The sequence below is a fragment of the Papaver somniferum genome, unplaced genomic scaffold (assembly GCF_003573695.1).
Source record: "Papaver somniferum cultivar HN1 unplaced genomic scaffold, ASM357369v1 unplaced-scaffold_79, whole genome shotgun sequence".
Classification (NCBI taxonomy): domain Eukaryota; kingdom Viridiplantae; phylum Streptophyta; class Magnoliopsida; order Ranunculales; family Papaveraceae; genus Papaver; species Papaver somniferum.
Window position 1 is genome coordinate 649,969 of NW_020650859.1, and position 21,212 is coordinate 671,180.

The 21,212-nt window shown below is 38.4% G+C and overlaps 2 non-coding genes across 2 annotated transcripts; both read left to right on the forward strand.

Moving 5' to 3' along the window:
- Positions 1-17,950: 17,950 nt before the first annotated feature.
- Positions 17,951-18,022, forward strand: TRNAQ-UUG. Its single transcript has one exon. It is a non-coding gene; the product is annotated as a tRNA-Gln (tRNA).
- Positions 18,023-19,696: 1,674 nt separating this feature from the next.
- On the forward strand, positions 19,697-19,768 carry TRNAQ-UUG. The gene has a single exon. It is a non-coding gene; the product is annotated as a tRNA-Gln (tRNA).
- The last annotated feature ends 1,444 nt before the right edge of the window (positions 19,769-21,212 follow it).

Sequence of the window (21,212 nt, forward strand, 5' to 3'; positions counted from 1 at the left end):
CCTTCAATCCCGACTCCACCCAAGACCCAAATCCCTTTGTAGTGTGAATTTCAAAATAATTCTCCCTCTTTTTGTCAATATAAATTGGCAAAGGTACAAAAATTATGGGATGGTAATGAAATTCTTGTAGAGACACTCATGACTAAAAGAGAACATATTTGTTTCGATGATTTCATTTCACATAGTCGAAACTTAGTGTATTCATCAAGGAGTAAATAAATATACAAGATTAGTCCTACAATATTCCACAGCCGCACTCCCCACAAAGACAATTAAGCACAATTTCAAGAACTCTCCCCCATAAGACGTCATTCCCGAAAGAATAACAAAAGTGACTTTTGCAAGAAAATAAGGATTTCTTTGGACATTAACAAATTACATGAATTTGTATTCATAAAACTCAATTAAATTAACCACAAAGGAACCTTAATGATTAACTTAATCATAAATGCTCAACATAAGTCAACTTACGGAGCCAAACACGTTATTTTCACATAGAAGTGGATCAGGGAAAGATAAATAGTGCAGAATATTCAAAGATTCATTCTATTTTTCATCAATATTTGCATGATGATTTCATAAACATAATCTTTGCATAAATTCGAAACTTCATTTTATTTTTCATCCATATTTGCATAAAGACATAATAGACTTAACTTTTGAGCATATGAGATAATCATAGTTCACGAACTTGGACACACATATCCCATACATATTATTTTTGCAATATATGAAACCAATAAAAATTAATACGGCACGATCATCTTCCAAATAACTTAAAATTTAAATAAATAAATCTAAAAACATTGTAAGATGATAGAATCGTTGGCAATAGATATGTGTGTAATCACAATAATGGCTATACCAAACCCTAGTTATTCTTCTTAAACATAAGAAAATAAACTCTTAAACCAGAAGTTTACTAGACATTAAGATTCTTGAAAAATTCTTTATTGTCCCCGAACTCCTTCTCGTCAGCAGACATTGGAACATAAGGTTCGTGAAGAAAGCAGTCAATTCCAACAAACCTTCTTGATTGTTGGTGAATCAGGGCCTTCTGAATTTCAAGCGTTCTTAAAACAATAACCTTTATTTGTTGCATCTCTATCCTCTTTTCTTTTAACTCTTCAAGAACACCAGAAAATTTCTGAAGATTTGAGGGATTAACCCTTGGTTTATTGATATTCTTCCCTTTTCTCTTTAAAGTTGTAGAGGAATGAGATTTACCTTTTTTCTTCATGATTGATGGTTTAACAATCATATTGACATTTTTCCATCAGAGGACATGATGCTTCGATTCTCCATAAAATATGGTATTGATAGAATGCAATTTCACAAGCAATTTTTGATGAAAAAGAGTTGTTATAGAGAAAGAAAGAGGAATTTGGGGTTTCAGAATATATAAATATAGTAGGATTCACGAATGAGAAATTCACAACCTTAGAGAAGGTGGAATCGTCGATTTTAACCCCTTTTATCGACTAAACAAAGTAAGTTTATTCAATACTAAAAGGCGTATGAAAGAATCAACAGAATCAAAGAAAAAAAATTCCTAAAGATCCCTAAACGTGCACACATACTTGTCTCTTTGAAAAACAGGAACATGAGACAAGATGCACAAACTACACAGTTAAGCTGTGTTGGGGCGAACAATCATTTTTCCACTATTTGATTCCTGAACAGAAATCATATTACCCTGATTAATAGGTATTTTAGACCTAGTTTTTTTCTGTAGAGGTCTAATTTTTTCTTTAGAAATTAGCTTCTTCGGAGAAGAGTTAGTTTAACATACCTCAGATGGATTTGTCTTCAAAACTGATCTCAGCTTGTTTGCTCATTAAACGATTTTATCTCCATTGCAACTTCTTGGTGTATCTTTGTGTTTGTACTTGTAACACTTAGAGAGTTCATGACCCTTAAATGTACAATAAGAACATGTCAACGTGGAGGACGGCTCAGGTACCATAGGCGAACATGCTTCTAAACAGAGGGAAGTACCTGACACATGAGAGATTTAAGTTTTATTAGTAAAAATAAAATCCATTTTGTCCTCCAGGGTGTTTGAAGAAGTTCCTCCAGACAATATATCAAGATTGATATGAGTAATGCTACAATCATCAAATTTGATGTTTCACAAAGGAGTGCTACACTTGATTTTTCATCTTCGCTTGAATCATAATGATCAGATGTTTCATCAAGAGTTACAACAAAACCGTTGTTTCCAGTGTATTTTCTACGATTTGGAAACTTAGTAGTAAAATGACCAAAACCTTTACACTTGAAGAATTGTGTCATATCCTCATCATCAGTTTCCTCGGCATCCCTATTTTTAGGAGGAATACGGTCATGAGGTTTAACCGATGATCTTGGTTTATCTCTTGTGAATCATTTAATTCTCTTCAAAAGAAGATCTATAAACTGTGTTGTGATCAAAGAGATTGAATTGTCAAGATCTTCATCTGATGAATCAGTCTCAATCGGATCAATCACAGAGTTTCCAATATTTTTCTTTGACCAAGTAATTTAGTATTGTTCCTCTGTGCTTTGAAAGCAATATCCTTTCCCTATTTGGATATATGCTCATGATAAAAAAATCTTTAACTTTCCAACGAGGGTATTTCTGGAAAGTGTATCAAGGTTATTTCTTTCAACGATGACATATTTCTTAGAATCGTATCTAGCTGGTAACGATCTGAGAATTTTCATTACAATTTTCTTTTCAGAAATAGTCTTACCTAATGTAAAAGATGCATTAATAATTTCAAAAACTTTGTGATTAAAATCATCAAATGAATCTCCGTCAGCCATACTAATATTTTTCCGTTCAGAATTTCGGTTTTGAAGCCTAGCTTCTTTCTCAGACACCATAAATTTTGTTAAATATTTCTTCTAGTTCTTCAGTAGATTTTCGTAGTTCTTCAGTAGATCTTCGTCTTCAGTTGAATGTGTCGTGAAGTTTAAAGCTCAACTATACTATCCATCCTAGTCCTAGTCACCTATTGGTAGATTAGAAATCAAGACTATAGTTTTGATCAACTAAATTTGACAAACAATCTTGAGATAGCAACGCTTGCGAGTTCGACCAAGCAATGATCAAACAGTGGGAATAATGAAGTTGCAAAGCAGTGAAAAACGCTGAATGTTTAATGAGAAATAATCATTTACTTTTAAGATCTTTTGTACTGTGGTAAGACCTGTTTATTTTTCTTTGTTTTTTGGGAAATAATCGTTTGGTCACTTTTTAGGTAATCCCAAGTCTGTTTGGTCCTTCGTATTATTTAGGTGAATTTTTTTTTTTTTAGATATTTTGTATTGTAGTAAGATGTTGGTGGGGTTTTGAAAACACCTACAAACTGACCTGCAAGTGCACAGGGTCAATTGTAGTTAGTGATGGGAAGAAAAGGTTTGTCCACAGGGACTTGGAGGGAGCTATTGAAGTTCTCTAGCTAGTCTGAGCTAGTGACAGGCAGTGAAGATGGTATTTACAGAAGCAATAAAAATGAAGCAAAGAGAAAGACCAAGGCAGTGAGCCAAGGGCAGAGACAGTGAGCAAATAACCAAAGGCAGTGAAAGAGAATTAAACAAAGATGAGGTAAAATACTAAAGAACACTAGGGATTTGATTCCACCATCTAACCTATCTAGGCAGTGTTACTTGTGAACTAAAATCTTGTCCCTAATGGACCTAGGTTAAGGTTCAAGCCTGCCTATGGTCCAGGGCTGCATTAGTGGAAGATAATTAGCTTAATTCACTAGCATCACCCCTAGCATTGAGTGTCTGTTTAAGGCACACTCAATCACAGGTGATGTTTGTTCCCTAACTTCATTACTTCCCTATTTCAGTGAAATGTGGATGGTTAAGTCCCTAAATTCTCTAGTTCACCCCTAGCATTGAGTGTCTTCTTACAGCACACTCAATCACAGGTGACTTCAATCACCAAGAACACTAACATCCTAATTCAGTTATACCTACAAGAGTGTTCACTAAGTTTTTTTCTACCCAACAAGGTCTTCAGGCTTCATCTAAGCCCCAACTGATGATCTAGAACATGTTGACAGTAATTGATGACATGATAAACATAAAGATTAATTGGAATTGCAAATTAAAAATTAACCCTAAATTAACAGTAAATTGACATTGGAATTAAACTGAAATTAACCCAATTAGGGGGTATCTCGGCTAACCAAGAACACCCCTACACATACAACACCCCCTCTATTTATACCCAAAAATATGAATTAGGGTTCCATATGTTCTTCCCCAAAAAATCCCCAAAACAGTAAAATTAGGGTTACACAATTTTTTACCTAATTTCTCTGATAACTGCTCCCTCACTTCGACCCATGCTTGTACTTCGCCTCCTGCTCCTCTCCGTGCTTCTCATGCCCTAAACCTAGTTGTTCCAACAAACCCTAATCTAGGTCAGTGAGATACAGTTGGGGGTTAGGTGGAACAATTAGGTTCTAGGGAGATGGGGTGATGTTGTACAGAGTGGTATGGTGGTGGTTTGGTGGCTGTTGCAGGAGGGTTGGTGACGACAGGGAAGAAGGTGGTGGTGATGGTGGTGCGGCAGGGTATGGTGGTTGCAGACGGGGTGAGCTCGATTAGGTTCTGTCTAGGGGTTGTTGGTTTGTGGGATATAGACTTAGGTGTTTGAGTGTTGAGCGGGATCATCGAACCTTGATGTTCGGTGATGAAAGGCGTAGGATGATAACTTCTGAAACGGATCTAACGGAGAAATTGAGACAGATCGTGAGCGACCGTTGGATGCAAAAATACAACGAAACTGACGGCTCAAGATGGAGTTAGGTGCTGTAGTGTAAGGCGGAGATATCAAACTTCGATGCACAGCAAGGGAGCGACCGTCGGATGCTTCTGAGAACTGATCTGACGGCTGAAGACGCAAGCGGGTATGGATTTGGGTTTTAGGCTTTTGGGTATAGAAGATGGGTTTGGGAAATCTTGAGCCCACTTCTTCTTTAAGAACAACTTTCTTCTTCTTGAGCCCATTTCCAGCTTTTTGGACGTGCGCTCCATTCTTTGCGGCTTCCTTGCGTAATTTCTCCCGGCTTTTCACCACTTTTCTGCTCTTTTTGCTCCGCAACTCATCCAATCTTTATTTATTACCTAAAAATGCAAAATTAAGTAAGAAAAATATTTATTCTTGAAAACGATGAAAATACAGAATATGGGATAAAATGTAGAATTAATGCACAAAAGATGAGTTAAAATGCCAACAAAAAGGGATAAATATATACAATATTTGGCACTCATCAAATACCCCCAAACCTGAATTTTACTTGTCCTCAAGTAAAACAAAACTAAGGAAATCCTAACTATACCACTGTCGCTGGTCTCTCGAATGCATTTAGCGTATGCACTAAGCCTTTTAAACCACTAAGCGTCCCTAGTGGACGAGTTGAAGTCTCGTGAAGGTTTGCTTAGAACGTACCTACAAAGTTCTAGGTCAAAATATAAGCTCAGATTCCATCAAACGTGACATGTGCAAAACAGTTAAGCTCACAGCAAAATGGAGATGTCAATCTAGCTATCGAAGGCACAATCCTAGCACTGATAACAAAAAAAGACATGTGATAAGAGTGTAAAGTGTATCTACACATGTGTAAAGAAAGATCTGAAGTTATGACTACTAATCACCAAGAGATAGTTTCTCAGGCTAAGAACTGAGGTCGAAATCTAGCTAGCTGTCCGGACTTTACGAGAATTGTGAATGAGTTGGAGGTATTTCACAATTTCTCGCGTTGTACATCAATGGCATACACCCTCCTTGCTTATTACAACGAAACAACAAAAGATGCCTATTTACATGACTCTTATTTACATTGACTATTCTCTTTTTATTTTTGAACAAGAGATGATGGAATTGATAAATACTTGATTTTTTTGTATTTTTTTTTTTTTCTGATATTTTTTTTTTTTCTGAATATACATCGACTTTTTTTTTTTTTTTTTTTTTTTTTTTAAGCACTGATACACTTTTGATACATATACAAAAGGAAACAAAAAATTACATGACACTTTGCAAGAGGTAGCCCTTTTTGATGCACCCAGTTAAATTCGATGGTTGTCTTTCTTAATGTAACCTCCACCTTCTATCCCAACCAACCAAAGAACAAGCTAGTCAAGTTTCGTTCAGTATTCTAAAGTGATTGGCAATCGTAACTTCCTATCAAACACCTTGAAGATCGAGGCCATACATGTATTGGTAGATCGTGCGCGTGCAAATTTCTTATCACAATGTGAATTGTGCTAGAATCAGGGTGCCTAAATATCTAGACTAAGACTCCTAATAAAAATACAAATTTGCACAAGAGTCAACATTTCAAGGTAAATGAGCTCCATTTTTATGATTTTTCATTTTTTTAATTTTTTTGAATTTTTTCGATTTTTTTCAAAAGAAGGAGTTCGTTTTCAATTATAGCATATTATAGAAGTATCTACTTTTCACCCCCAAACCTAAACTAAACATTGTCCTCAATGTTTCAAAATATGAACAAAATTATAATACAACATATGAAGAGGATCATGTTGAGTAGAGAAAAAGGAAAGAGAATACCCGATTTCGGCGAAAGAAATAAACGAACTTCATTATTCACCGGCTAGAATCCAACATTTTCAACTTAGATAATATTGGATTAGCAAAAATATATACAAAAGAAACCAAAAAGTTTTAAAATTTATCTACTGGATTATATACAAAAAATTCACCATACACCAAAAGTCTAAAGAGTTGAGGATCAACCCAAAAGACAAAGTGTAGCGGTTTCAACAACTTCACACATGAAAGAAAAGCACGTGAAGCTGTGAAACCAAATGAGCTACCCCCAAACCTGGATTTTACAGAAGATATAATTTTGAAAACAAAATCGCGCAGTTTTGGGGGTTCATCATGCACAAGATCTAACTCAAAGTGTACTTTGCTATGGACGGGCAAACATGCAATTTCCAACTGTGGTTCCTCCAAGATATTATATTTAAATGCAAGATGGTCCAAGAGGACTTGGGAAGCACACAGTTCCAAACCTAGATTAGGCATTCTCAGAAAAATTGGTTTTACAATATTGGTACAAACCAATCTAGGTTGGGTGGAAGGCCATCAGATTGTGACTCATGTAGGAGAATAGGCACGTCATTATCAATCAAATCAAAATCTCCTAAATCATCTACACATGTCACATCATGCTCACAATCATCAATCAAATTAGCAAGTTCACAATCAGAATCATCAACATCATCAACAGATTTGTCCTCATGCATCGGCAATTCAATGGAAACATCATATGGAATACTAGAAGAGATATCATTCATTAAGGTCTGGGCAGAGAAGCCTAATGTATTTGAACCCAAAGGTTCCACAACATCATCAGTATAGACATGTTCTTCTAATATAATATCATAATTATTATCATCCTCAACAAAACAAGAGTGTCCTTCCCTAAAAACTATAGTGTTTCTATTCCACTCATTTACCTCTAGATTAGGTTCATGTTCAATATGACTATCATGAGTAGGGTTAAAAACACTATTTTGATAATTAATTTCATTAGGGATAAAAATGCTGCTATGATCATTCAATGTATGCATTTCTAAACTAGCAGTGTTTTGTTTGAGGAGATTGATGTTTTCCATTATAGATTGCATACAAGGGCTCATGTGAAATTGTTCGTCCTCCCCTTGTGGTGATTGATACATGGGTGCATGGTCGTTAGGGTCTATAAATGGTTGATCGCAACCTTGAAAAGGTTGATTATGGTCCCAATAACCACCATCATAATAATCTGTAGGTTCTACAAACCTTGGAATTTCTCCAGTCCGCCTAAATTCATGGAAAATATAGCAATTCGCAATAGTGTGGTCTAAGCCATCACATGCGGGACATGCATAGATTTCAGGTTGCCTAAGAAACTTAGATGTGAGAGATTCCTCATGTGATTGCATTTCTAAAGCTGCGATTCGAGCTTCTAATTGATCGATCAGTGATGATTGTGTGGGTGAGGCACTAGCAAAATGTTCATTTTCACGTTGTGGCGAATGATGCATGTGTGAATAGTCATTAGGGTTCAAGTATTGAGGCTCGGGACTTTGAAAATGTCCATAATAATTCCTATGACTATTGACATCATGGTCTATGGGAGGTTCATAACGTGAAGTATGTCCACACGCAAGTTCTCTAAGGGATTTGTTGTATTCCCCAACTGTAGAAAAAGATCTAGACATGATTGGGCTCAAAAGCTAAGTAACTATATTACAAAGCCCAAAATTTGGTTTTTAATGGGTTTGGATTTTTGGGAAAAATTTGGTTTTTATGGGAATGAAAAACATTTGGTTTTTGATGGGAAACATTTGGTTTTTATGGGGATAAGCCCACTGTTTTGGTTGTGCTTTGGTGAGGCAATGGGTTTGGAGAACTGTTGTGAAACAGAGCCCAACTTTAGGCCTAGAGTTTGGGTACACGGCCCACTAACACTTTAGTAAGCCCAGAAACTAATGAAGCCCAGCTGAGTTGGTAGGTTCAGTTAACCTTGTTTAGGTTGTTTGTTGGGTTTTTGAAACCCAAAATTTTGATAGGGACAATCCCACAGTTAAGCTCAAATACAAACCCAAAAGTTAACTTAAATTACAAGCCCAACAAAAAAATGGAAAAAATTATTACAAGCCCACAAATTAAAAATGGAAGCCCACAGGTTGGGTTCTCTTAATGGGTTTAGGCTTACCTTTGAAGCACAGCCCAGCTGCTCAGTTTGGTTGCAAAAGCCCAGTTGGGCTTTAGATCATCCTAAGCTTTGGCTTTTCTGAGGCCCAGTTGGGTATTTCAGTTGCAAAGCCCAGTTGGGCTTTGTTCTTTTTCAGCTGCTTGGAATCAGCCCAGTTGGGCTTTGGATCATAGCAACAGCAGGACCAGCAGGGGGTAGCAGCAGCTTGCCTTTGCACAACAGCAACAGCTGAGGCACAGCAGCAGGATCAGGAGCAGCAGCAGGAGAAGCAGCTCAGCTCTATTTGGGCTTCACAGCAGCACATCAGCACCAGAGGTTTGTTCTCAGCCTCACAGCAAGGTCACAGCAACAACAGCAGGGGCAACAGCTTCAGCAACAGGAGCAATTCAGCAGCAACAGGCTGCAACAGCAGCACCACAAGCACCTGGCAACTCAGAGAAGAGGTTCAGTTCCCAGAATGATGCAGTTGAAGCAAAGGAGAAGAGATTATGCAAATGATGCAGATGCACTAGAGGTGGTACTAAGTTACAGCTACAGATGCAATATGCAAGATGAGTACACTAAGATGCTTATCAGAACTACACAGCAGGTATGAGCATGCAAAGAACAGCAAGAAAAACTTCAAAAACACGGCAGCCAAGTCCCCGGCAGCGGCGCCAAAAACTTGGTGGGGTTTTGAAAACACCTACAAACTGACCTGCAAGTGCACAGGGTCAATTGTAGTTAGTGATGGGAAGAAAAGGTTTGTCCACAGGGACTTGGAGGGAGCTATTGAAGTTCTCTAGCTAGTCTGAGCTAGTGACAGGCAGTGAAGATGGTATTTACAGAAGCAATAAAAATGAAGCAAAGAGAAAGACCAAGGCAGTGAGCCAAGGGCAGAGACAGTGAGCAAATAACCAAAGGCAGTGAAAGAGAATTAAACAAAGATGAGGTAAAATACTAAAGAACACTAGGGATTTGATTCCACCATCTAACCTATCTAGGCAGTGTTACTTGTGAACTAAAATCTTGTCCCTAATGGACCTAGGTTAAGGTTCAAGCCTGCCTATGGTCCAGGGCTGCATTAGTGGAAGATAATTAGCTTAATTCACTAGCATCACCCCTAGCATTGAGTGTCTGTTTAAGGCACACTCAATCACAGGTGATGTTTGTTCCCTAACTTCATTACTTCCCTATTTCAGTGAAATGTGGATGGTTAAGTCCCTAAATTCTCTAGTTCACCCCTAGCATTGAGTGTCTTCTTACAGCACACTCAATCACAGGTGACTTCAATCACCAAGAACACTAACATCCTAATTCAGTTATACCTACAAGAGTGTTCACTAAGTTTTTTTCTACCCAACAAGGTCTTCAGGCTTCATCTAAGCCCCAACTGATGATCTAGAACATGTTGACAGTAATTGATGACATGATAAACATAAAGATTAATTGGAATTGCAAATTAAAAATTAACCCTAAATTAACAGTAAATTGACATTGGAATTAAACTGAAATTAACCCAATTAGGGGGTATCTCGGCTAACCAAGAACACCCCTACACATACAACACCCCCTCTATTTATACCCAAAAATATGAATTAGGGTTCCATATGTTCTTCCCCAAAAAATCCCCAAAACAGTAAAATTAGGGTTACACAATTTTTTACCTAATTTCTCTGATAACTGCTCCCTCACTTCGACCCATGCTTGTACTTCGCCTCCTGCTCCTCTCCGTGCTTCTCATGCCCTAAACCTAGTTGTTCCAACAAACCCTAATCTAGGTCAGTGAGATACAGTTGGGGGTTAGGTGGAACAATTAGGTTCTAGGGAGATGGGTGATGTTGTACAGAGTGGTATGGTGGTGGCTGTTGCAGGAGGGTTGGTGACGACAGGGAAGAAGGTGGTGGTGATGGTGGTGCGGCAGGGTATGGTGGTTGCAGACGGGGTGAGCTCGATTAGGTTCTGGCTAGGGGTTGTTTGGTTTGTGGGATATAGACTTAGGTGTTTGAGTGTTGAGCGGGATCATCGAACCTTGATGTTCGGTGATGAAAGGCGTAGGATGATAACTTCTGAAACGGATCTAACGGAGAAATTGAGACAGATCGTGAGCGACCGTTGGATGCAAAAATACAACGAAACTGACGGCTCAAGATGGAGTTAGGTGCTGTAGTGTAAGGCGGAGATATCAAACTTCGATGCACAGCAAGGGAGCGACCGTCGGATGCTTCTGAGAACTGATCTGACGGCTGAAGACGCAAGCGGGTATGGATTTGGGTTTTAGGCTTTTGGGTATAGAAGATGGGTTTGGGAAATCTTGAGCCCACTTCTTCTTTAAGAACAACTTTCTTCTTCTTGAGCCCATTTCCAGCTTTTTGGACGTGCGCTCCATTCTTTGCGGCTTCCTTGCGTAATTTCTCCCGGCTTTTCACCACTTTTCTGCTCTTTTTGCTCCGCAACTCATCCAATCTTTATTTATTACCTAAAAATGCAAAATTAAGTAAGAAAAATATTTATTCTTGAAAACGATGAAAATACAGAATATGGGATAAAATGTAGAATTAATGCACAAAAGATGAGTTAAAATGCCAACAAAAAGGGATAAATATATACAATATTTGGCACTCATCAAATACCCCCAAACCTGAATTTTACTTGTCCTCAAGTAAAACAAAACTAAGGAAATCCTAACTATACCACTGTCGCTGGTCTCTCGAATGCATTTAGCGTATGCACTAAGCCTTTTAAACCACTAAGCGTCCCTAGTGGACGAGTTGAAGTCTCGTGAAGGTTTGCTTAGAACGTACCTACAAAGTTCTAGGTCAAAATATAAGCTCAGATTCCATCAAACGTGACATGTGCAAAACAGTTAAGCTCACAGCAAAATGGAGATGTCAATCTAGCTATCGAAGGCACAATCCTAGCACTGATAACAAAAAAAAGACATGTGATAAGAGTGTAAAGTGTATCTACACATGTGTAAAGAAAGATCTGAAGTTATGACTACTAATCACCAAGAGATAGTTTCTCAGGCTAAGAACTGAGGTCGAAATCTAGCTAGCTGTCCGGACTTTACGAGAATTGTGAATGAGTTGGAGGTATTTCACAATTTCTCGCGTTGTACATCAATGGCATACACCCTCCTTGCTTATTACAACGAAACAACAAAAGATGCCTATTTACATGACTCTTATTTACATTGACTATTCTCTTTTTATTTTTGAACAAGAGATGATGGAATTGATAAATACTTGATTTTTTTTGTATTTTTTTTTTTTCTGATATTTTTTTTTTTTTCTGAATATACATCGACTTTTTTTTTTTTTTTTTTTTTTTTTTTTTAAGCACTGATACACTTTTGATACATATACAAAAGGAAACAAAAAATTACATGACACTTTGCAAGAGGTAGCCCTTTTTGATGCACCCAGTTAAATTCGATGGTTGTCTTTCTTAATGTAACCTCCACCTTCTATCCCAACCAACCAAAGAACAAGCTAGTCAAGTTTCGTTCAGTATTCTAAAGTGATTGGCAATCGTAACTTCCTATCAAACACCTTGAAGATCGAGGCCATACATGTATTGGTAGATCGTGCGCGTGCAAATTTCTTATCACAATGTGAATTGTGCTAGAATCAGGGTGCCTAAATATCTAGACTAAGACTCCTAATAAAAATACAAATTTGCACAAGAGTCAACATTTCAAGGTAAATGAGCTCCATTTTTATGATTTTTCATTTTTTTAATTTTTTTGAATTTTTTCGATTTTTTTCAAAAGAAGGAGTTCGTTTTCAATTATAGCATATTATAGAAGTATCTACTTTTCACCCCCAAACCTAAACTAAACATTGTCCTCAATGTTTCAAAAATGAACAAAATTATAATACAACATATGAAGAGGATCATGTTGAGTAGAAAAAGGAAAGAGAATACCCGATTTCGGCGAAAGAAATAAACGAACTTCATTATTCACCGGCTAGAATCCAACATTTTCAACTTAGATAATATTGGATTAGCAAAAATATACAAAAGAAACCAAAAAGTTTTAAAATTTATCTACTGGATTATATACAAAAAATTCACCATACACCAAAAGTCTAAAGAGTTGAGGATCAACCCAAAAGACAAAGTGTAGCGGTTTCAACAACTTCACACATGAAAGAAAAGCACGTGAAGCTGTGAAACCAAATGAGCTACCCCCAAACCTGGATTTTACAGAAGATATAATTTTGAAAACAAAATCGCGCAGTTTTGGGGGTTCATCATGCACAAGATCTAACTCAAAGTGTACTTTGCTATGGACGGGCAAACATGCAATTTCCAACTGTGGTTCCTCCAAGATATTATATTTAAATGCAAGATGGTCCAAGAGGACTTGGGAAGCACACAGTTCCAAACCTAGATTAGGCATTCTCAGAAAAATTGGTTTTACAATATTGGTACAAACCAAATCTAGGTTGGGTGGAAGGCCATCAGATTGTGACTCATGTAGGAGAATAGGCACGTCATTATCAATCAAATCAAAATCTCCTAAATCATCTACACATGTCACATCATGCTCACAATCATCAATCAAATTAGCAAGTTCACAATCAGAATCATCAACATCATCAACAGATTTGTCCTCATGCATCGGCAATTCAATGGAAACATCATATGGAATACTAGAAGAGATATCATTCATTAAGGTCTGGGCAGAGAAGCCTAATGTATTTGAACCCAAAGGTTCCACAACATCATCAGTATAGACATGTTCTTCTAATATAATATCATAATTATTATCATCCTCAACAAAACAAGAGTGTCCTTCCCTAAAAACTATAGTGTTTCTATTCCACTCATTTACCTCTAGATTAGGTTCATGTTCAATATGACTATCATGAGTAGGGTTAAAAACACTATTTTGATAATTAATTTCATTAGGGATAAAAATGCTGCTATGATCATTCAATGTATGCATTTCTAAACTAGCAGTGTTTTGTTTGAGGAGATTGATGTTTTCCATTATAGATTGCATACAAGGGCTCATGTGAAATTGTTCGTCCTCCCCTTGTGGTGATTGATACATGGGTGCATGGTCGTTAGGGTCTATAAATGGTTGATCGCAACCTTGAAAAGGTTGATTATGGTCCCAATAACCACCATCATAATAATCTGTAGGTTCTACAAACCTTGGAATTTCTCCAGTCCGCCTAAATTCATGGAAAATATAGCAATTCGCAATAGTGTGGTCTAACCATCACATGCGGGACATGCATAGATTTCAGGTTGCCTAAGAAACTTAGATGTGAGAGATTCCTCATGTGATTGCATTTCTAAAGCTGCGATTCGAGCTTCTAATTGATCGATCAGTGATGATTGTGTGGGTGAGGCACTAGCAAAATGTTCATTTTCACGTTGTGGCGAATGATGCATGTGTGAATAGTCATTAGGGTTCAAGTATTGAGGCTCGGGACTTTGAAAATGTCCATAATAATTCCTATGACTATTGACATCATGGTCTATGGGAGGTTCATAACGTGAAGTATGTCCACACGCAAGTTCTCTAAGGGATTTGTTGTATTCCCCAACTGTAGAAAAAGATCTAGACATGATTGGGCTCAAAAGCTAAGTAACTATATTACAAAGCCCAAAATTTGGTTTTTAATGGGTTTGGATTTTTGGGAAAAATTTGGTTTTTATGGGAATGAAAAACATTTGGTTTTTGATGGGAAACATTTGGTTTTTATGGGGATAAGCCCACTGTTTTGGTTGTGCTTTGGTGAGGCAATGGGTTTGGAGAACTGTTGTGAAACAGAGCCCAACTTTAGGCCTAGAGTTTGGGTACACGGCCCACTAACGACTTTAGTAAGCCCAGAAACTAATGAAGCCCAGCTGAGTTGGTAGGTTCAGTTAACCTTGTTTAGGTTGTTTGTTGGGTTTTTGAAACCCAAAATTTTGATAGGGACAATCCCACAGTTAAGCTCAAATACAAACCCAAAAGTTAACTTAAATTACAAGCCCAACAAAAAAAATGGAAAAAATTATTACAAGCCCACAAATTAAAAATGGAAGCCCACAGGTTGGGTTCTCTTAATGGGTTTAGGCTTACCTTTGAAGCACAGCCCAGCTGCTCAGTTTGGTTGCAAAAGCCCAGTTGGGCTTTAGATCATCCTAAGCTTTGGCTTTTCTGAGGCCCAGTTGGGTATTTCAGTTGCAAAGCCCAGTTGGGCTTTGTTCTTTTTCAGCTGCTTGGAATCAGCCCAGTTGGGCTTTGGATCATAGCAACAGCAGGACCAGCAGGGGGTAGCAGCAGCTTGCCTTTGCACAGCAGCAACAGCTGAGGCACAGCAGCAGGATCAGGAGCAGCAGCAGGAGAAGCAGCTCAGCTCTATTTGGGCTTCACAGCAGCACATCAGCACCAGAGGTTTGTTCTCAGCCTCACAGCAAGGTCACAGCAACAACAGCAGGGGCAACAGCTTCAGCAACAGGAGCAATTCAGCAGCAACAGGCTGCAACAGCAGCACCACAAGCACCTGGCAACTCAGAGAAGAGGTTCAGTTCCCAGAATGATGCAGTTGAAGCAAAGGAGAAGAGATTATGCAAATGATGCAGATGCACTAGAGGTGGTACTAAGTTACAGCTACAGATGCAATATGCAAGATGAGTACACTAAGATGCTTATCAGAACTACACAGCAGGTATGAGCATGCAAAGAACAGCAAGAAAAACTTCAAAAACACGGCAGCCAAGTCCCCGGCAGCGGCGCCAAAAACTTGGTGGGGTTTTGAAAACACCTACAAACTGACCTGCAAGTGCACAGGGTCAATTGTAGTTAGTGATGGGAAGAAAAGGTTTGTCCACAGGGACTTGGAGGGAGCTATTGAAGTTCTCTAGCTAGTCTGAGCTAGTGACAGGCAGTGAAGATGGTATTTACAGAAGCAATAAAAATGAAGCAAAGAGAAAGACCAAGGCAGTGAGCCAAGGGCAGAGACAGTGAGCAAATAACCAAAGGCAGTGAAAGAGAATTAAACAAAGATGAGGTAAAATACTAAAGAACACTAGGGATTTGATTCCACCATCTAACCTATCTAGGCAGTGTTACTTGTGAACTAAAATCTTGTCCCTAATGGACCTAGGTTAAGGTTCAAGCCTGCCTATGGTCCAGGGCTGCATTAGTGGAAGATAATTAGCTTAATTCACTAGCATCACCCCTAGCATTGAGTGTCTGTTTAAGGCACACTCAATCACAGGTGATGTTTGTTCCCTAACTTCATTACTTCCCTATTTCAGTGAAATGTGGATGGTTAAGTCCCTAAATTCTCTAGTTCACCCCTAGCATTGAGTGTCTTCTTACAGCACACTCAATCACAGGTGACTTCAATCACCAAGAACACTAACATCCTAATTCAGTTATACCTACAAGAGTGTTCACTAAGTTTTTTTCTACCCAACAAGGTCTTCAGGCTTCATCTAAGCCCCAACTGATGATCTAGAACATGTTGACAGTAATTGATGACATGATAAACATAAAGATTAATTGGAATTGCAAATTAAAAATTAACCCTAAATTAACAGTAAATTGACATTGGAATTAAACTGAAATTAACCCAATTAGGGGGTATCTCGGCTAACCAAGAACACCCCTACACATACAACACCCCCTCTATTTATACCCAAAAATATGAATTAGGGTTCCATATGTTCTTCCCCAAAAAATCCCCAAAACAGTAAAATTAGGGTTACACAATTTTTTACCTAATTTCTCTGATAACTGCTCCCTCACTTCGACCCATGCTTGTACTTCGCCTCCTGCTCCTCTCCGTGCTTCTCATGCCCTAAACCTAGTTGTTCCAACAAACCCTAATCTAGGTCAGTGAGATACAGTTGGGGGTTAGGTGGAACAATTAGGTTCTAGGGAGATGGGGTGATGTTGTACAGAGTGGTATGGTGGTGGTTTGGTGGCTGTTGCAGGAGGGTTGGTGACGACAGGGAAGAAGGTGGTGGTGATGGTGGTGCGGCAGGGTATGGTGGTTGCAGACGGGGTGAGCTCGATTAGGTTCTGTCTAGGGGTTGTTTGGTTTGTGGGATATAGACTTAGGTGTTTGAGTGTTGAGCGGGATCATCGAACCTTGATGTTCGGTGATGAAAGGCGTAGGATGATAACTTCTGAAACGGATCTAACGGAGAAATTGAGACAGATCGTGAGCGACCGTTGGATGCAAAAATACAACGAAACTGACGGCTCAAGATGGAGTTAGGTGCTGTAGTGTAAGGCGGAGATATCAAACTTCGATGCACAGCAAGGGAGCGACCGTCGGATGCTTCTGAGAACTGATCTGACGGCTGAAGACGCAAGCGGGTATGGATTTGGGTTTTAGGCTTTTGGGTATAGAAGATGGGTTTGGGAAATCTTGAGCCCACTTCTTCTTTAAGAACAACTTTCTTCTTCTTGAGCCCATTTCCAGCTTTTTGGACGTGCGCTCCATTCTTTGCGGCTTCCTTGCGTAATTTCTCCCGGCTTTTCACCACTTTTCTGCTCTTTTTGCTCCGCAACTCATCCAATCTTTATTTATTACCTAAAAATGCAAAATTAAGTAAGAAAAATATTTATTCTTGAAAACGATGAAAATACAGAATATGGGATAAAATGTAGAATTAATGCACAAAAGATGAGTTAAAATGCCAACAAAAAGGGATAAATATATACAATATTTGGCACTCATCAGATGTGTTTCTTTTTCTTTGTTTTTTGGGGAAATAATCGTTTGGTCATTTTTTAGGTGATCCCAAGTCTGTTTGGTCCATAAATATTTGAAAATATAAAACGGAAAAAACCACCCTTCCGTGTTAAATCCTACTTATTTTCTTGTAGCAGTTTATTTTGTTTGATGAACTATCAGGTTTTTTGTAGACTTAAGTTCATTATGTGTGAAAAATATACAACTCATTATATTCTATGAACTTCATCACACTTCATTATATTCTACAATTTTTTTTTATAAAGAACAAAAAATTAGAGTTCATTCTTTCAAATGAACACCTAATAAACCCTATAAGAAAACAGAGTTTATTCTTTCAAATGAACACCTAATAAAACCTAATTCCTCCGTTTCAAAATAATAGGCTGGTTTAATTTGCATATAAACCAGCCTATTATTTTGAAACAGAAGGAGTATATGAAAAAAAAAGTCCACATCACAAGCCTGATAGTTTCCATATTTGAAACTTTCGTGAAAAGTGGAAAAAGGAAACAAAATGGTTCTATGGTGTAGTGGTTAGCACTCAGGACTTTGAATCCTGCGACCTGGGTTCGACTCCCGGTAGGACCTGATTTTTATTTCCCCAAACCTCATTTTCTTTTTCGTCCCAGACCCTTTAGATAGCTAAAGGGCAGACAAAACCTCTAAAAAAACAGACCCTTACAGGAAACTGTAAACACCTATAACACCCGTTAAACTTCAATAATAACCACACGAACTCCAAGCACCCTATAGATTACTCGTGTCTATACCAATCCTCATTTTAGCAACGTAACTTCATTTAAAACTGCATTTATGTGACTGTAAAGGACCACGCACTTTACTACTCCTCAATGTAGTACCATTAACTGATGTTATAGCCAACTTCATATTTACCCGATTCAAAATTTTCCGAGCTTCTTTTGCCGCATTAGGTCAAACCCTTTATTTTTTTTAGGAAAATTTATTGTAGACCCCTTGGAATGTAAGGTACAATTTGGGCATATTGTGGGCACATAATTTGGCATTAAGATGTTATTTCATGAACCAGAAGACCACATTTTTTCTTACTGCATTACTAATTTCTAGAAAGTGTCATTTTCTGAATAATGGACGCAATTCCTTATTGAAATCTAAATATACAGATCTAGCTAGCTCATCATCACCGTTATTCTTCTGTTTTTTAAGCTTCAGCCACGGAAGAAGACATTCTTCTACCCCATGTGATTATCGTGCCGAGTCCAGGTATGGGTCATTTCTTACCAGTAACCGAATACGTACGGCTCGTTCTCGATCATGGTTTCTCAGCAACACTCATTATTTCAGGAGAGACTAATTCTCCATTCGAAGCAACAAAACTAGCGCTTAATTCTCTACCAAGTGCTATCAACACCATATTTGTGCCTCCTGTGGGTTTGAGTGACTTTTCGGATGATGCTGAAATTGTTAATCGGATTTTTCGCGACCGTGAATCGGTCTCTTCCTGCTCTTGCTAACTCGGTTAGAACGGTTACTTCGATTCATAGAGTCGTCTCTTTTGTTGTTGATCTTTTCTGTATTGATGCTATTGATATTGCCAATGAATTTAATATCAATGATCATATTTTTATTGCATCAAATGCAATGGTTTTGTCTTTGACTTATCATGCACCTAAACTGGACCAGCTTTACTTTTGTGAGTTTAGAGATGTACTTGACCCGATTCAGATTCCTGGTTGTGTACCGATCCGAGGGGTCGACCTTTGAGTCAATTGGATCAGATTTGACTCAACATGTTTTTAGGTTAGATCTGACTCGATCAAGTAATTTCAGTTAGATCCAAATGAGTCGGACATGTTTTTAAGTCAGATCTCACTCGATCAAGTAACTCCAGTCAGATACAAATGAGTCGAGCGAATAAACAAACATGTTGTAAGTCTCTCAAATGTGGATGGCATGGATTGGTGCTGATGTGCCATTGTGAAGGTCAAGTTATGAACCTTGTGAATATGCTCCTTAAGACTCTGTCTTATTCTAAAATTTATTGGTATACTCTTCCGCTATAATGCGGTTTTCACTCGTGACTAAACCCCAAACATGCACATTGCAATGACTTACGAGAGCCCATTTCCATGGTGCCTAGCAAGGAACAGAAAAAACAAACACAAGCGCAATCCCGGCATTGGTGTGCAGCGTGTGTTCCTCTATGTGAGGATGGATTGGGTAGAAAAGAAATGTGTATTCTACTTGCACATATCAGGACGTCTGTAAAAATGAAACAAAGATGGTTCTATGGTGTAGTGGTTAGCACTCAGGACTTTGAATCCTGCGAACTGGGTTCGACTCCCGGTAGGATTTAGGGGCCAACAATAAAACAAAAAAGATCACCCAATCGTAAAATGTAGCCAACCCTTATCTCGCGTAAATCGTAATGGTAAAATTTCCCTAACATAATCGGAAGATAATATGACATTTTTATCCTCCGAATGCATTCGGTAGACAAAATATTACCCAGACTCCCGAGTGTAGTAAGTGCAGTATTAGAATGATTTTTCACTTGTAGTATTCGGAAGATATATATCATTTGCAAAAATCTCTGAATGTGATGAGTGCCAAATATTGTATATATTTATCCCTTTTTGTTGGCATTTTAACTCATCTTTTATGCGTTAATTCTACATTTTATCCCATATTCTGTATTGTCATTGTTTTCATGAATAAATATTTTTATTAATTAATTTTTGCATTTTTAGGTAATAAATAAAGTTCGGATGAGTCGCGGAGCGAAAAGAGCAGAAAAGTAGTGAAAAGCCGGGAGAAATTACGCAAGGAAGCCGCGAAGAATGGTGCGCACAACCTCATTTTCTACACACAAAAGCGCCTCCGTTCTCAGCCGTCAGATCAGTTCCCAGACGCATCCGATGGTCGCTCCTTCATAAGCATCAAAATCTGAAGTCTCTGCCAAGCACCACAGCGCCGAAATTCCAAGCCTTCAGATTAGATGGTAGTTGAATCCAACGGTCGCTCCCTTGCTGTGCATCAGAGTTTGATATCTCCGCCTTACACTACAACACCTAACCCCATCTAGAGCCGTTAACTTCGTTGTATCAAAAAATCTGACGGTCGCCACAAGCTTCACTTCACATCACCGTCCGATCTACCTACCAGCTTCGCATCCAGTGACTCAGCATCACAGAACATCAAACTCGATACGCCCGCCTCACACCCTAGCGACCGAACCTATACCAGCTAACCAAACACGCCTCCTCTGCCAAACCATCGAGCTCACCCCATCTCCTCCCCCATTCCCTCTGCAGAAACCATTCTCGCCACCAGCTCCGCCTGCCTCTGCCTCAACCACCACCACATCCACCACCAAAGCCATCATGGCTCCTACCAACCCTAAACCCCATCGTTACTACCACTTTCACCTACTTTATAGCCTTCTAATCTATCAATTTCACGCCTCACCGATATCAGAAACTCTAGAGGTGAAATTGGTAGATTAGATTGGAATAAAGTTGCAATTAGAGCATGGGAAAAGCAGGAGAAGGAGAGAAGGAAGCATGGGTCGAGACTATTGAGATGAAATCAGAGAGTTAGGTGAGTGAATTTCGTTTTGGTGAAACCCTAATTTTTGGGGATTTTGATTTTTTTAGCTGGCATGTATAAATTGAAGCTTTGGGTGTTGTTATTAGGACATCTCTGGACTAGCCAGTGAACACTGTAGTGGTTTTGAGTTTTATTGATTCCCAAGTTCAGTTGATTTTAGTTCCTGATGTAGTTACAATTTAAAGTTAAA